This window comes from Arachis stenosperma, chromosome 3 (genome assembly GCF_014773155.1).
Source record: "Arachis stenosperma cultivar V10309 chromosome 3, arast.V10309.gnm1.PFL2, whole genome shotgun sequence".
In the NCBI taxonomy this organism is placed as follows: domain Eukaryota; kingdom Viridiplantae; phylum Streptophyta; class Magnoliopsida; order Fabales; family Fabaceae; genus Arachis; species Arachis stenosperma.
This window is the reverse complement of record NC_080379.1, coordinates 160,069,414-160,083,490: the sequence shown is the minus strand read 5'-3', so window position 1 is coordinate 160,083,490 and position 14,077 is coordinate 160,069,414.

Sequence of the window (14,077 nt, the reverse complement as noted above, 5' to 3'; positions counted from 1 at the left end):
TCGAGTATTCAGTCATGCCATTCTTGAATCTTACTATTTGTTGCTATGTGACTTTTACAAATTATTTTGGACTCTCTTTTTGGGAGGTCGGATAACTTGTTTTATACTTGTTGTGTCAACTTAGTAAGGTCGGATACTTATCTCTTGGCTTGAGGAGGCCTTCTTATAAATCGCCATCCTTTCTCAATTTGTTTTAAACAAATTGTTGTGACGTCGGGTTTACATCCTCTTCGTGTTGATGTTTGATTATGATCACGTTGTCCTTAAGTTATTTGTGCAATTCGTTTTAGGCTTTGCCCCTTGCCAGTTTGATTTAGTACAAGTGGCTTAATGAGGTCGGACCACGATTTGCATTTATAACTTCTTACGCCACTTTGGATCTCATCACTTCAAGTCAGAAAAAGTGTGCATTAAGGAGTAAGGTGCGCTTTCTAGCTGTAGTATCCCTTTTGTTGTAAACATGGCACAATCTAGGTAGATTGTTTTCGAGTAAGTTGAGTATGTTGTAGTAGTTCTTTTCAAGTCTTAAGTGACTTTGTTGGATCTTTTCATTTTGGTGTTGGCTTTTCTTCGTCCGCTTTTGGTTCGATGTCATTTTGGATCAAGACGAGGTTGTCAGTTGAGAAATTTCTTCGTATGACCTTCTCATGGCCATTTATGCTTGGGATCTAGTTCTCGAAGTTGTACCTCAAGAAAGAAGTCAGACTTTTCTTTGTAAGCTCTTAAAGGAAGTCGGATTTTTATTTGTAGACTTGAATCCTCAGAGGAGGTCAAATTATCTTCATAAGCTTGGATCTTTAGAAGAGGTCAGATTTTTCTTTCTAAGCTTGGAAAGAGGTCGGACTTTCTTTCTAAGCTTGGAGGTTTTCGACCTCATTGTAGACTCTGATCTTTAAAAGAAGTCAGAATCTCTTTCTGATATTCTTCGAGGTTTTTGACCTCATTGTAGAGTTGATCGTGAAAGAGGTCGGAACGAGGTCGGATTTTTTCCTTGTCGGATCTAAAGAGGTCGGATTCTTCTGAGCAATGAGGTTTTAGACCTCATTGTAGAGTCTAACCTTTAAAAGAGGTCGGACTTTCTTCGTGAGATCTAAAAGAGGTCGAATTTTCTTTGTGAGCTCCCGGCTCATCCGACTTTTGAAGAAAAGTCTGACCATCATTCCCTCCAATGAAGACTGGGCCTTTGTCACCCCGACTTTCTTTTTTCTTTGGATCGGATTCCAGTTTTCTTCCTGGAAGACATCCATCTTTATTGGTGTGCAAACAACATCAAATTCTACCACAGGAATATTTCTTTCCATATTCATTGGCAGTGATGTAATTTGTGAGCAACCAACGAAAGATGTACCATGAGAATTCTTTGTGTTATTCACTGTTGTAATTGACAGGTGAATCCACTGAAGAAAAAATTGGATTCATCACTCTGTTGTCGGATTGGGTTGCATTCAAATTGGCTGATGCTGTGTATTTGGAACATGCAACTGTTCTATTTCATTCATGGATTTTTCCGAGATTGTAAGTTGACACAAATGTCATTGTCCATCCTATTTCACGAAGAGGTTGGGATTAGTCACGTTCCCTTTTCCTCTTTTTTTTCTTCACGTAACTTCTTTTTCCAATTGAATTTTCTGAATTAAAAATTCTTTTATTCAATTGGCTTTTGAGTTCATTTTTTTTCAAGTAACTTCTTTTGCCAATTGAATTTTCTGAATTGAAAATTCTTTTATTCAATTGGCTTTCGAGTTCGTCTTTTTTTTTACGTAACTTCTTTTGCCAATTGAATTTTCTGAATTGAAAATTCTTTTATTCAATTGGCTTTCGAGTTCATCTTGGTTTACTTTCTACAATGGCCTTGGGACGGTGCTTTCTTCTCTTTTAATCCAATTTAACCGTAGAAGTAGAATCATCATCCCTATTTGATATCCTATGCCCATTGGGAGAAGTTTTTACGGGATTTCTGATATCCATAGAAACTGTATTCCAGCTTCTTTTTAACATGCTTGCATCTTATTCATGTCGAGTGGTTGTCTGACTATGTTATTGATCATCCGCCATTATCAAGAGTTGAGCTCCAGGTCCCCGACAACGGCGCCAATGTTCCGGGGCTTACCTAGAACCGGACGGTGGTTGGACTTGTTTGAGGCCCAAGCGCTGGAGGAGTGTGGTCTCCGACTTGGTTTTCGTCTGGGAGCCGCCTCCGAGTTGTGTGTGTGAGAGAATGGGGGTGGTACCTGCAAAGACACTCCGATGCCTAAGTCAGCATGGGGTTAAGCAGGTTTAGAATGTATTGGAACTTAGAGATACCTGAGGGGTGTCAGGGTATTTATAGTGGTGATCCAATAACCACCGTTGGAGTAGTGCCACCTTTTTAGGTGGATAACCGTCCCTTTTATCTAGGCATTGTTGGGATATGACTTCTAGAAGTGGGTTGAGAGATTTTAGGGGCAGTTACTTCTTTGAATAAGTGTTATCTGCCAGCTATCTCTTGAGCCCGATTTCTTTGGAAAGAAGTCTCTGTTGAGTCCGACCTCTTTTGAAGAGGTCGGTGAATAACGAAGGCCAATCTTTGGATTGGGCCTTTTGGTGTATTTGGACTTGGGTCATACCGTTAGGTCAGGGTAGGAACATATATATTATTAATGAGTTGAGTTCGAGCTCGCTTATGAGCTAGGTTGAGTGAGTTCCAGCCCTATGAATAACACTTGTGAGATAGACCAATGAATAACTTTCTATAAGATGATTTTACAGAACTGTTTGCCGTATAATGCTCATAAAAATTACTGAGAAAAAGGGGAAGTCCCATAGCGCAACTAGAGTGAGTAAACAAAGACGGCGAAAGCGGTAAAAGGCAAAGAATAAAAAGAGAAAGCAAGAGAAAAAAGGGAATACGGCTTGAATTTATTACTTTGCTTACATTTGAATAAAGCAATAATATAAAGAAGAAAGCCTAGTCGCCTAAAGATGAATCGGTGAAAGCAAGCTTGGATAATAAACAAGTAAAGTCGTTGGACCTATTTGCTTAGACATAGGCATTCCTACGAAGTCATCGCTGAAGCTATGAATCATAGGAAAAGCTATCCTTCCATCATTTAAGTAATACAGAAATAACCCGGCGTTTTGGCCTTTCTTGAGAAGAAGAACATCATCGTCGGAGACGTAGAGGATCCGTAAAGATGCAACTCCAAAACGATTAGTGATTTGGGGGTGGTGAGGGATCATGGCGAATTGAGTCCAAGATCGGTTATTCCTAAGCCACACAGCCCAATGAGTTTTCTTATGGTCGAAGCAAACAGAGAGGCAGTTCCTCAAGACACCTATCACGGGTATTATTCTGATATTATCATCGGGATCCCTTTCTGGAAGAGACAACTCACCATAAGTTTCTCTGCCCAAATCAAGGTAAAGTATTACGGACGCCCTAGGCAGAGAAACCAACCAGTTAAAAGTGCCGCTCACAAATAACCACTTAAGCTCAGTGACGCTGTAAATTAACGAGCGACCTAGAATTCTGTTCCAATGATTCACACCAAACGTGAAAATCTTGCTCTCAAGTGCACCGTATTCATTCTTCACAACCGCAAGAAACTTGTACTTGCCATTGACGTGATCATAGCCAAAGCCACACGACATGATAGGTGCACTCGTTTGCCGCCACTTCGATGTGGACCCCGTACAGGGGTTCCACAACATAACACGAGTTTTGGAAACCGTATCGAACAAACACAACAAGCCGTGGCAGGAACCAACAATATCGTAGCTGCTAACCACTTTAGCAGCAGGCGATGACGGATTATGGAACAGAGAGTGTAAGGGCAAAAATCCAATTCTTCTTAGGTGGGAGAACTGGCTTGCATAGGCTATTCGTGCGTCCGAGGCTAGCAGAGCTGCAGTTGAGCGCTCAAGGTGCTCTCTGGCGAATTCGGGGCTGGAGATTAGGGTTCTCCATGATCTGCACACTCTCTTTAAATGAACCAGACCCGTCGCTGGAACACGCCACAGGATTTCCAGTACCACCTCCCCCGGAAGCCTTGCACTCGAACAACCTACCAATTCCACCCACTTATCGCTCATTCTCATCGCCTTCCCCTTACTAGGGTTTTTCACAAACTAGTGAAACATTCCGGAAAATGAATTCTCTCAATTGTTAAAAAGAAATTGAGAGTGTAAAGTGTGAGTTTCTCTCATATTTATCATTGATCTCACTTAAAAAATTAAGAGTTAAGGACAAATAGGTTCTTGATCTTTTTTTTTGCGGACATTTTTGTCCCCAAGAATTAGAAAATACATTCATGTCCCTGACCCTTTCAAAACGCAGACAAATTTATCCTTCCGTTGAACTCAACGGAAAATGCTGACGTAGCTCTCGTGATGCTAATCTGATCATTACAAAAGCACACGTGGCATGTAACTTTTTAAAACAGGACATATTAGTCCTCTCACACCAAAACGTGTAACTTTTTAAAATATGACATATTAGTCCTCCCACCCCAAAACAACGTCGTTTTACCCAAACCCCCAATCTTTTACATTTATGAGCCCTAATCCTTCCACAGAAACAGTGAAGTGGGTCACTGTCATTAAGTGTTCTTAAGTGTTCTGCAGTGAGTGCAACACCTGATTTGAAATTTGTTTCGAATTTCTTATCTTCAACCTGGGAGCACAATTAAAACAAGTAAGAAAGAAAATCTCTTGTTTTCATCTCAGCATTTAGAAGTAACAACTACCTTTCTTAGAATATCTATGACTTCATTGTAGGAAAGCATTTCAGAAAACCTGACGCAGTCTGCTGAAGACGAGTGAAGCAGGCGTTGTCAATTCTTTTGGCAATAAACTTCATATCTTCATGGCATGTTTCCAAAACATACATAATGAGGTGATTGAAATAGTCACTAGCACAATTCATGGCATCCTGCAAGCACCACAAAGTATAATGTGCTATATATCATTCTGAGAAGTTTGCTATATATATAATTTTCTGTGGCTGTTCAGAAGATAAAATTCAAGTCTGTAGAGAAAGAATATAGAAATTCTCTGCTTGTTCATATTTAATCATAATCCAACCATTGTTTTTGCTTGTCTCAAAATGTTACCCGAAGCTGCGAAAAAGCCATTTCAACCTCAACCATCTACATTTCTGAAGCATGCTTGGCCGAATCTGTTTTATCTGCCTGGAATCTTGGTCCAAATGAGTAGGCATTTCCAAGAGCACATGCATAACTCTCCAGATGCAAGCCACCGGAGACAGTCAAGAACAAATCTCTAGAAGCATCAACCACCTCATCCTTCGATGATAAGGATTTTAAATTTTTCTTCTCTATGGCTTCCAACTGTGATACCAGTTCATTTGTTTTTCGCAGATCTTGAACTGCAGCAGCCAGAGCTTCCCTTTTGCTCTCAGTCCTTTTCAAAGTTTCAACTATATTGCTCTTCTCTTTAGCAGCTGCCTTCATAATATCAAGGCTAACACCATCAGTCTCATGGATAGTACTAAGCTTCTGCTTGTCAGCTTTCTATTCCAGGCCGGCCACCTGGAACAATTTGCCAAATCCTTCGCAGTCTGTGGTGGTTATAATTGGTATTTGCACAACAAAGAATCCTTGACCATTGAAAAATGAGTGGGTTGCAAACGACAGAGCATTGCGAATACGCATGACAGTTGCCACCTACATGTCATTTAGTGAAAAACAAAACAAATTTAGTCTTTAACTTCTCATCATTTTTTAAGAAATAAATATATGATTGTCATTCCTATAATTAGGATGCAATGAGCAACTATCAATTTTATTTTATGGTTAAGATGATAAGGTTCTATACAAATTGAGTTAATTCAACCAACTACCCATGTCACCTGTCAAGAAATCTAAGCTAACTATGGATAATCAAGATGAATAGAATGAGTAAATATCAAAGTGATTATGAATTTTACCGTTGTTGTACGCGGTCGAAACTAGGGAAAGTCCCTTAACATCTCCAGTGGAACTCTCTTCTTTGATAATGGATACTTGTCAACATCTACTGTCCCAATGTGAAGAACTTTGTCAGCTTTGAGCTCAATAACATGCTTTCCCTTTGTTGCTGGTCTTTCTCTTTGACCTTCGACTAGTATACAAGTTCCAGTAGGTAACTGAGGACAGTGACCCACTTTATCGTTTTCGTGGAAGGATTAGGGCTCAAAAATGTGAAAAATTGGGAGTTTGGGTGGAATGACGTTTTGGAGTAGGAGGACTAATATATCCTGTTTTAAAAAGTTATATGCCACGTGTGCTCCCGTAACGGTTAGATCAGCGCCACGGGAGCCAGATCAGCGTTTTCCGTTGAGTCCAACAGAGTCACTTCAACGAAAGGGTAAATTTGTCTGCATTTTGAAATGGTCAGAGACATGAATGTATTTTCCAATCTTTAGGAACGAAAATATCCGCAGAAAAAAAAATTAGGGACTTATTTATCCTTTACTCAAAAATTAATAGTAAAATATCACATTTTACCCTCTCAATTATTTTAAAAAATTGAGAGAATCAATTTCCCAACATTCCGCACTTGAATTCACGACTATACATAATAGAAACAAAGCCCATAAGCCCGCAACTCCTTTTTTTTCAACTTTGACTTTTCATAAAATTTTTATTTTTCTCCAAAAAGATAAAACAAAAAAAAATTCAGAAAATCTTCTCATTCAGTTTGATCCAACTCGGTATGGTGCTCACAGATAGCAGTCAATGTATTGGCATGGATGTCTGAAATGAGGTGCAGACAATTTCCTTCTCTGATAGTTTTTTTTTTTAATATAAGGTGAAAAAGTCTCCCCTTAGTTTGCACTATTGGTATGAATATGAATTTTAGGACAAATTGAATGTTTGAACCATATCGAATTAATCAAGAATAGAGTTGTTACGGTGGGTAACCGGAGATAAATGCAATGGATGGCGTTGAGTGGCCCAAATGTATGAAGGAGGAGGACCCCGGATGGATCAGCCACTCGGGAGGCTCCGTCCGACTTGCGCGCGCGAATGAATGGGGGGGGTGGTACCTGCAAAGACACTCCGATGCTTAAGTTAGCAAGAGTGTGAGCAGGTCTGGAGAGTATTGGGCCTAGAAATACCTGATAGGTGTCAGTGTACTTATAGTGGTGAGCCAATAACCACCGCTGGTGTAGTGCCGTATCTTTAGGATATTAACCGTCCCATTATCTTGGGGAGGTTAAGATATGGCTTTGGGAAGTGGTTAGAGAGATTTTAGGGGCGGTTACTCATTTGAATGAGTGTTTATCCGCCAGCTAATCTCATATCCGACTTCTTTACACTAAGTCGTGGTTGACACCGACTTCTTAGGTGGAGGTCGGTGCTTTGCTAGGCTTAATCTATTGGATCAGGCCTTTTGGTTGGACCTGGGCCCTTAGCGTTGGGCCAGGGTATGAACAGTGCCCCTACTTGAGCCCAAGATCTTTTTAAGGCTTGGGTTCAAGTATTCAACTCGGGTTCGTAGCCGACTTTCACGGGTTTTGAAACCGACGTGATTTTCGCGACCTTTTGTTTCTGACAGTTACGTCAATTCAAGCGTCGTGTCCGTTGAGGAAGCGTTTAGGGATTGAGGGCTTTGGTAACGGTGCAATCTCATTAATGACTGCCTCGTTTTTACCATTATGCCCCTTAGCCTATTTATAAATACTTTCCCTCTCTTTCGTTTTTCCGTTTCTGCAATCTTTCAAACTTTTGCTTTGCTCGTGCTGTATTCTTGTATTCGAAGCTTCCCGTTTTCTCCAGCCTTCCTTTCTTCGGATAAAGGTTAGTTTTGTTTCTTCCACGTCATGCCTTATGTTTGCATGTTTTGTATTGTGAGTGGGTAGGTTGGCCTGTAGATTCTAGCTTCGTATCTTTCCTCTTTAGGGGCCGTGTTTTTTTATTTTTCTTTTTCTTTTTTTTTCTTTTTGTAGGTTTCTGCCACTTTTCTTTATATAAAAAATGGCTTCCGTAGATGTTCTTTCTCTGTGGGTTGATGACACTGTCCTTGGGGAGGAACCCCTGGTCGATGCTGAGTTTATCACTCATCTTCGTACTCACCACCGGCTCTGTACTTCGGAGGAGGACGAGCCAAAATATGAATTGATAATCCCGGGTCCTGAAGACCGGGTCTGTTTTGGGAGAGTTAATGAGGCGGCCCCTCATTTCTTCTTCATGTATGAATGTATGATCACCCGTTTGGGTGTTTTTCTTCCTTTCTCGGATTTCGAGATATCTGTTTTGCACCACTGTAGAGTTGCCCCTACTCAGCTTCACCCCAATTCTTGGGGTTTTTTGAAGATCTATCAGTTTATTAGCCACGCTCTGGACTTTCCGACCTCTTTGAGGATTTTCTTCTTTCTATTTCATATGACTAAGCCCTTTAGTGGGCTAAACAACAAACAGCAGTGGGTATCCTTCCGAGCCATACAAGGTCGGAGGATTTTCACCCTTTTTGACGAATCTTTTCATGACTTCAAAAACTATTTTTTCAAAGTACAAGCTGTAGAGGGTCACCACCCCTTTTTCCTTGATGAGCACTCCTCCCCTCGCTTTCCCCTTTATTGGTTGGCGGCCTCCCCTTGTGAGAAGTATGGTCTAGATGACCTTGACGAGGTGGAGGCGGCCATTGTGGGGTTTTTCCGAGAAGCGTGGGGGAGGGCCCCTTACTTGGATACCTGAAAAATCCTCCAGGGAACGCCGACTTTTGTTCAGTCTCAATTAGGTAGTGCGTGCATTCCTGATTTCCGAGTTGTTTCTACCGACTTGCATGTCACCGACTTGTAACTTTTGTTAGTTGTTTTTCTTGTAGATATGGCAAAGAAGAATGCTCAGGAGGCTTACCAAAGGGTCCAGGAGGCTAAAGCGAAGTCCCGGGCTAGGTCGGGTGGTGCCAGGGCGATCACCTCTCCTCCTCCTCCTCCTCCTCCTCCTAAAAATACTGGCACTCCCTCTCAACCCATTGTCATTTCTTCCTCAAGTTTGTCTCGACCACCCCCTTCTGCCCAAATTCTCTCTGAGCCAGAGAAGAAAAAGCGTAAGACTTCAGAGTCTGGCTCTTCTTCTTTTGATGGTGGGGTTAAGGCGGATGCTCTGGCATTCGTCCGAAAGAACATCTATCCTTTTATAAGTATGGATGATGTTTTTGTTCGAAACCACCTCACCACCATGGCCGAAGAGAGTTTTAGGGCAGCGGGTGTTTGTGGCAAACTTTTGGACATTTTTGAGAAGACTCCCCTCAGCTCTTTGGGGGCATCCTCGAAAGTTGAGGAGTTGGAGGGGAGGCTTCTTATTTATGAAAAACATGAGAAGGAGTTGAAGGAGGAGAGAGATAAGTTGAAGAAGGAAAGGGATCACCTTAAGGAGGAGGAGGGTAAGCTGCGGGCTCAATGTACTTTGGAGGCGAATTTGAGGAAAACTGCACAAGACAGCTATCACAGTTTATTTCAGGATATTGTGGCCGTGAGGAAGGACTTGCTGAATTCTCGGAACGCATACGCCGAGTTGGAGGACTCTATTGCCGATGGTGCCGAGGAGTCTTGGAGAATTTTCTTGGAACAAGTCAGAGTTATCGCTCCCGACTTGGACCTTTCTCCTTTACATCCTAATAAGGTCGTCATCGATGGTGCCATCGTTTATCCTCCTGCCCCTGAGGTTGTTTCCGAGTCAGATTTGAAGACTCGGGGGCAGAGGATTATTGAGTCTCCTCCTCATTCTAAAAATGCTCCGGGTTCTTCCTCCGTTCCTCCGACTGGTCCTAGCGGCGCCCCTCCTGAGTCTGGTGGTGATGATTCCTCTACTCCCTTGAAAAGATAACTTTGTTTTTTTATGGCTATATGGGGGCTCGGCCTGTGAGCCCCCCCTTTTTTAAACTTATTCATTGTTGTTGGTTGTGTGAACAATTTCCTTTTGGCCTTTTAAGGCCGTAAACAAAATATTCTGCTCTGTGCCCTTTTTTGGATAAGGGCTTTTAAACAAAAGTGAATTCCCCTTTTTCGGATAAGGGTTTTAAGTTACCTTGTGCGTGTATGCTTTTCTGATTTCCCCTTAGCTTTTTCTTGAAAACCTTTCTTTTTTTTTTTTTTGGATTGCTCGTTTTTCGTTAAGGACTTTCGGGTCGTCCTTTAAACTTTTTCTTAGGTTTTCCTATCTCTTTTTGTTATTCCTTTGTACTCAACTTTGCTTTTTGATGAGTTTTCATAACTTAGGTTATTTTTGCGATGCGCTTTTCTTCTGCTCGGTTCTACGCTCCGATTTAAGGATCGGCGTATTTCCGAGCTTTCCTACTCGGAATGTTGTTCCGACTTGTGAGTCGGATTCGTCTTCCGAGTTTTTACGATCGACTCATATAACCTCTTTACACCGACTTGTACCTCGTCGTTTTATCCTGACGACCATCTAGGTCGGTTCATGGGATTTTCACGTTTTGTCGAGCTTAAGTCGGCGCGTTTCGTAGAAGTACTTAAAAAAATAAAGAAGGATATTTATAAGAGATATTATGAATGAAAAAGATCTTTATTAATTGGGGAGGTACCTTCTTTTGCTACTAAGGGTCTTGATAGCCTATTTTTCCCTTAGTCTCTACTATGATGCCTCGTTAAAAACCCTTCTCCAGAAAAAACCCTTTTTTGGGAAAAAATCATGAAGTTGGGAAAAGAGTACATCAGGGAGTAGAGTTCGCTTTTAACTGTAGTACCTTTTCATATTACAAGCATGCCACGACCTAGGTAGCTCAGTTCCGCTTAGGTCGGTTACTTTATAATAACCTTTCCCTAATACTTCTCTGATTTTGTATGGTCCCTTCCAATTTGCGGCGAGCTTTCCTTCTCCCGATTTGTTGACTCCAATGTCGTTTCTGATTAGGACCAAGTCATCTGTAGCAAATGTTCTTCGAATGACTTTCTTGTTGTACCTTGTAGTCATTCTTTGCTTTAGCGCAGCTTCTCTTATCTGGGCACTTTCTCGGACCTCGGGAAGCAAGTCGAGCTCCTCCTTGTGTCCTTGTATATTTCTGACTTCGTCGTGGAGAATTACCCTTGGGCTTTGCTCATTGATTTCTATTGGAATCATGGCTTCTACGCCATAGACTAGTCGGAAGGGTGTTTCTCCTGTGGCGGATTGAGGAGTTGTCCTATAAGCCCACAACACTTGAGGGAGCTCTTCAGCCCAAGCTCCCTTTGCTTCCTGTAGTCTCTTCTTTAATCCTGCCAGTATGACCTTGTTAGCTGCCTCGGCTTGCCCATTGGCTTGTGGGTGTTCTACCGAGGTGAACTGGTGCTTGATTTTCAGACTGGCTACTAGACTTCTGAAGGTGGCATCGGTAAATTGGGTTCCATTGTCTGTAGTGATGGAATAAGGTATTCCATACCTTGTGATGATGTTTTTGTAAAGGAACCTGCGACTTCTTTGGGCGGTGATAGTGGCAAGCGGTTCTGCTTCTATCCACTTTGTGAAGTAGTCTATTACCACGATCAAGTATTTGACTTGTCCTGGTGCTTGGGGAAAAGGACCTAACAGATCCATTCCCCATTTTGCAAAGGGCCAGGGAGAAGTGATACTGATGAGCTCTTCCGGTGGAGCCACGTGGAAATTTGCATGCATATGACATGGTTGGCACTTTTTTACAAAGTCTGTGGCATCTTTCTGCAAGGTCGGCCAGTAGAATCCAGCTCGGATTATTTTTCTGGCTAGTGACCTTGCTCCGAGATGATTCCCGCAGATCCCGCTATGTACTTCCTCCAACACCTCGGCGGTTCTTGAGGTCGGTACGCATTTTAACAATGGTGTTGATATCCCTCTTCGGTAGAGGACATTTCTCACCAAAGTATAATGCTGTGCTTCCCTTCGGATCTTTTTAGCTTCTTTTTCCTCTTTAGGGAGGATGTCGAATTTTAGGTATTCGACTAAGGGATTCATCCATCCGAGGTTTAAGCCGACTACCTCAAGTACCTCCTGCTTATCTTCTGTTTTTGCAACTGAGGGCTCTTGGAGGGTTTCTTGAATCAGGCTTCTGTTGTTTCCTCCTGGTTTGGTACTTGCTAGCTTGGATAGGGCGTCCGCTCTGCTATTTAGATCCCGAGTTATGTGTTTGACCTCGGTTTCTGCAAAGCGCCCCAGGTGCTCCAGAGTTTTTTCCAAGTACCTTTTCATATTTGGGTCCTTTGCCTGATACTCTCCACTTATTTGGGAGGTCACCACTTGCGAGTCGCTGTATATCATCACTTTTGTAGCACCGACTTCCTCTGCTAATTTTAGCCCAGCAATCAAGGCTTCATATTCTGCCTGATTATTTGAGGCTGGGAATTCAAATTTTAGAGAAACCTCAATCTGGGTTCCTCTTTCATCTACCAGTATTATGCCTGCGCCGCTTCCTGTTTTGTTGGATGATCCGTCTACATAGAGTTCCCATGTAGTCGGCTTTTCCTCTTTGTCTCCTGTGTATTCTGCTACGAAGTCGGCGAGGCATTGAGCTTTAATTGCCGTCCGAGTTTCATATCTCAGATCAAACTCGGAGAGTTCTATCGCCCATTGAACCATTCTCCCTGCAACATCCGTCTTTTGGAGGATTTGCTTCATGGGTTGGTTTGTGCGGACTCTTATGGTGTGAGCTTGAAAGTAAGGTCGTAGCCTTCGTGAGGCTATCACTAAGGAGTAGGCAAACTTTTCTAGTTTGTGGTACCTTAGTTCAGGGCCTTGCAGGACCTTGCTGATGAAATAGACCAGGTGTTGTCCGACCTCGTCTTCTCTGATCAGGGCTGACGAGACAGCCCTGTTTGCTACGGATAGGTATAGGACAAGGTCTTTTCCCGGTACTGGTCGGGTTAAGATGGGAGGTTGGCTTAAGAACTTTTTGAACTCTTGGAATGCGTCCTCACATTCCGGAGTCCATTCGAATTGGCATCCCTTCCTTAATAAGGAAAATAGTGGAAGGGATTTTAGTGTCGAGCCTGCCAAAAATCTGGAGAGGGCTGCAAGTCGGCCATTGAGCTGTTGAACCTCTCTCAAGCAAGTCGGGCTCTTCATTTCTAAGACGGCTCTGCATTTATCGGGATTGGCCTCAATTCCCCTTTGTGTTAGCATGAACCCTAGAAATTTCCCTGCCTCGACCGCGAAGGCGCACTTTGCAGGATTTAGCCTTATCCCATGCAACCTTATAGTGTCAAAGACTTGTGAGAAGTCGGTTAAGAGGTCGACTTCTTCCTTGGTCTTTACTAGCATGTCGTCGACGTATACTTCCATTAAGCTCCCTAGGTGGGGGAAAAACACTTTATTCATCAACCGTTGGTATGTGGCTCCTGCATTCTTTAATCCGAATGGCATGACCACATAGCAATAGTTTGCCTTTGGTGTGATGAAAGATGTTTTTTCTTGGTCGGGCTCGTACATCGGGATTTGGTTATATCCCGAGTAGGCGTCCATGAATGATAAGTATTGATACCCCGAGCTAGAGTCCACCAGGGTATCAATACTTGGTAGGGGATAAGGGTCCTTAGGACATGCCTTATTCAAGTCGGTATAGTCGACGCACATTCTCCATTTACCATTCTGTTTTTTGACTAGCACTACATTGGCTAGCCATGTTGGGTATTTGACCTCTCTAATAAAGCCGGCTTCCAGGAGCGCCTGTACTTGCTCTTCTACTATTAGGGCTCGTTCCGGGCCGAGCTTGCGTCTTCTTTGTTGCACAGGTCGGGACCCTGGGTAAACCGAGAGTTTGTGGGACATGAGCTCGGGATCAATCCCGGGCATGTCGGAAGCCTTCCATGCGAAGAGGTCAGAATTAACTCTCAGGAGTTCACCCAACCTTTGTTTTAGGGTTTCCCCTAGGTTGGCTCCTATGTAAGTGTTTTTTCCTTCCTCCTCTCCGACTTGTATCTCCTCGGTTTTTCCTCCCGGTTGGGGTCGCAGCTCTTCTCTGGTCCTTGTGCCGCCTAACTCTATGGTGTGGACTTCTTTGCCCTTTCCTCTCAGATTTAGGCTTTCGTTGTAGCACTTTCTTGCCAATTTTTGGTCTCCCCTCACCGTTGCTATTCCCGCTGGGGTCGGGAATTTCATGCAAAGGTGGGGAGTGGATACCACTG